Genomic DNA, 4383 nt, shown 5'->3' on the forward strand with positions numbered 1-4383 from the left:
TTTTTTTCACTTTCACTTTACTGGCTTCAGATTGTTCTTTTTGCCTTTTCTTTTTTCCCTTCTGATAAGGAGTCCTGTACCTATTTCCAAAAGTTCTTCAATTGACTTTGGAATTTTGACAATTCTTATGGTTAGTTAAAATTCATATTATTGCATTTCCATCTTGAGCTTATGCTAGGTAAGTGGTTTTCAGAAGTCCTGAAGTATATGTATTTAACATCCCTCCATACCTCTCAGACTGTCCTTTTGTAGCCTGTTCTCAACGTTGGCTTTTTACTTGTAACTTTAAAATTGTGTCAGTGCAGGAAGAGATTGGTATACAGTCTGATTTAGTCTAGAAATGTCAAAATGTCAAGGCCCCAGAGCACATCTCCATCAAGGGTCCCCATCAGTATCGCCTGAATGATACTGAAATCTTGGCTTTCAAACCCCATTCTTAGTCCCTGCCTCTTATCTGCCTCTCAAGTAGGCAAATGTGCCCTGCATTGTACTCAGCAGAAAAGGGAGAATTAGTTCCTCTTTAGCATTGCTTCAGAGGAGGGATTCATAGTGTCTCCAAGCCTCAAAGGCTATGTAGTCCCAGGGAGGCCTGGTAGAATGTGTCTGAGGAGCTTATCACCGCCATCTATGATATCTCTTAGTAGGCAATGCCCCCCAGATTATTTTTATATGGCCTGATCAAAGGCTGGGCTTCTCATAGAAACTGACATAATTTGAAGGGAAAGAGAAAATGACCACAGTGTTGACTTTGGAATATTAGAAATTTGTTGTATAGTGATTCTGTTTCCTTGCTATGGACTGCCTTTGGAGATACTAATCAGGATCATGCATAATCAAAAAAGAAACTTCAAGTGCTTCATATCTAAAGCTTATAATATCAAGTTGCTATTTAGCTATAACAGTGAAATCACAGAAGGCATAATGATTGTAGAACTTGAATCTAACAGCAGTTAAAGCAAATGGAATACATAATAAGAATACATGGAAAGAAGACAGGACCAGGGTTGGAAAGATGTTATATTTCTTTTATTCTGTGACAGACAGTACAGACTTCCATTTAGCTCTGTTTATGGAAATGTATTAAATTGATGGTTACCATCATATTAGTTCACGATACAGTTCTATTTTGTTCTGTTTCAAATTTGTTCTAGTTTTAACCAAAGAGATCCACTTAAAATGATCTTAATAAGCTTGAGTGAATGTAAGTATGCAGTTGGGAAGGTGTAAGTCTGTTTAAGAAGAAATATATATGAGTCCACAATGACTGCAGCTCAAGAAAAACAGTATGAACCACTTTGGGGAAGGTTAATTGCTACAATAGGAGACCTCTGTAATATCCCCCAAGTGGGTCCTGTATATAATGATTTTTCGGTCCTCTATGGGATACAGCTAGAATTTTAAAAATTGTATCTGTTGTTTGCAAGCAAGATTGACTGAGATACTTGTATTTCTCAGACTTACTACATGTCTGCAAAAAGATAATGGAACAAATGGCACCCATAAATTCTCTGTTGAAAATACTTCTTGGTTTAAATTTTCATGCTTGCTTGAAAGATTGTGTTTGCAGGTTACATTTCTAAAAGAGATCCCAGGAGACCTGAGATAAGAGTTGGGACTGGACATCCTGATGGGACCACTTTCTTTGCCATTAAGAAACTAGTGGAAGGATGGGAGTGCCTTCTCTCACACCCTGCCACACATAGAGGCTGGATTATAAAGCAAGAAGCCCTTGGTCATTCCTTGATTGAAAAGAGAGAGGCTCCAGCTCCAGGGCCAAGCTCTTCATACTGATAAAGAGCTGCAGTGTTGGGCAGCACATAGGAAGGGTACAGGGGTAATCTAGATTTAACTGAGTGCCACACAAAGGAAGGAATACCTGAAGAATAGAACTCATTGCAAGGGTTTCCCAGGTGGTGCAGTGGTAGAGAGTCTACCTGCCAATGTAGGAGATGTAGCCCCGGGTCAGGAAGATCCCCTGGAGAAGGAAATGGAAACCCACTCCAATATTCTTGTCTTGAAAACTCCACGGATAGAGGAGCCTGGTGGGTTATAGTCCATGGGGTAACAGAGTTGGGTGTGACAGCACTGAGAGCCCATTTCAGTCTCTTGTGTCTTGTAAATTTGACTCTGTGGTGAAAAACAACTGAAACAGTGTGGCTAATACAGTCCCTAAAATATTTGTGGTCATAGACTAGTGGCCTTAATGCTAGACTAAACTAGACTAAGTGACCTTAATGCTAGCCCAGTGGAGTTTGAGCTTTGTATTAACAGGCAAAAGGCCAGAAAAATTGAAACTTTTGTTCATGTTGTTTTGATTATAAGAATGACTTGCTCAGAGTTGTGTATGAAGACAATGCATTTGCTGTTTATGTGACAATGGGTTCAGAGAAGAAGCTTCAGAGTCTATGCCCATGTAATTGGTAATACTTTTCCCTTATAAAGATACTTATGTACCTTAGAAATTTTGAAGTTAACTTGTTTTTCTACATTTTTAAAACAAATATATTGGAAGATCTTGGATCAACTTAAACATATTTTTCTGGTAAGGACATCATTATTAAATAAGTATATTTTCCAATATCAGCCTAAGTGAGTTTCAACTTTATATGCTGTGATTGGAATATATAATTCATGCATATATTAAAGAGAATTACAGTTTAGGATGGATTCATAATGATACTGCCATCAAATTTTATGGATCAATGGAGAGTATTAGAGTTTCTGGAATCATGCTGTGTTCTTATAAAGGCCTTAGGTGTAGAATGAATATATTATTTCTTTTTGCTAACCACAAGACCCTAGATAGTGGATGAAAGACCGTGAATGCTTTCATGTTATGTTACTCTGGGCACAATCTTAGAAACATTTCCAACTCCTAAATGTGTTTATTTCTTAATGAAAGAGATTATGGTATCTCCACAGCTCTGAAAAATCAGTTTCTGTCAACAGTCAGCTAAGACCACACACCAAGGAAAAAAAGTAAAGGGATTCCCAGTGAGGTTTATGATCAGAATTATTGGCGAGTTAAAAAAAAAAATTCTTGAGTAGGACTCTTCAGAAATTCTGATTCTATAATCCCTATGTGGCCTCAGACTCTGTATTTTTCAGATAAGTTCAGGTTTGAGAACCACAGCAATGTTGTGTGATTGGGAAATATACAATAGAAATAGAAATGCAATAGAAAATAAAAGGTAGGAATTTTGCCTTTATTTTGCTTTCTGGTGTGGTCAAAGGAACACATAAAAATGAAATGGTACTTTCAAAGCTAGTGAATGATGAATTAAAATTAATATAAACAAAAAAGTACATTAGAAGAGTAAGTCAAGTATTCTTTTTTAATTTCTTCTTAAATTGTAGAAAAACATATATGACATAAAATTTGCCGTTTTAGCTATTTAGGGTGTGCTGTTCTGTGATATTAAATATATTTGTATTTCTGTGCAATCACCACTACCATCCATCTCAGAATTTTTCATATCCCATAACTGGAATTTTTAAGCAGTAACTTTCAATTCCCTCTTCCCCATCTCCTGACACCACCATCCTAGTTTCTGTCTATGTAAATTTATTCTAGCCCCTCATTTAAGTATGCTGCTGCTGCTGCTAAGTTGCGTCAGTCGTGTCTGACTCTGTGCAACCCCATAGACGGCAGCCCACCAGGCTCCCCCATCCCTGGGATTCTCCAGGCAAGAACACGTGTGGGTTGCCATTTCCTTCTCCAATGCGTGAAAGTGAGAAGTGAAAGGGAAGTCGTTTAGTAGTGTCCGACCCTTAGTGACCCCATGGACTGCAGCCTACCAGGCTCTTCCATCCATGGGATTTTTCAGGCAAGAGTACTGGAGTGGGGTGCCATTGCCTTCTCCATCATTTGAGTATAATCATACATTATTTGTCCTTTTGTGTCTGGTTTATTGCCTTCAAATTTCAACCATATCATGTTTCAGAGCTTCATTACTTTTTATGACTGAATAATATTCCACCATATCTATATATACAACACTTTGTTTATCCACTGATGGGACATTTGGGTTGTTTCTAGCTTTTGGCTATTGTGAATAATGCTCCTAAGAGATTGGCATACAAATATCTGTTGGAGCCCTGCTTTCAGTTCTTTTGAACTGGAACTGCTGGATCATGTGGTAATCATATATTTAATCTTTTGAGGAGCTACTATACTATTTTCCATATCTTCAGCACCATTTTATATTCCTGCTAGCAGTGCACATAGTAAACCAAGCATTCTCACCTTTCCAATAACTTCTCAACCTTTGGCAGAAATTGCCTTTTGATTCTCTTCTGTTTTTTTTTTTTCCTACTAAAATACCCTGGTATGGTGTTTACTATTTATGGCAGAAAGTGAAGAGGAACTAAAAAGCCTCTTGA

This window comes from Bos grunniens, chromosome 1 (genome assembly GCF_055505025.1).
Source record: "Bos grunniens cultivar Pamir isolate PY7600 chromosome 1, Bosgru_T2T1.0, whole genome shotgun sequence".
Lineage (NCBI taxonomy): Eukaryota > Metazoa > Chordata > Mammalia > Artiodactyla > Bovidae > Bos > Bos grunniens.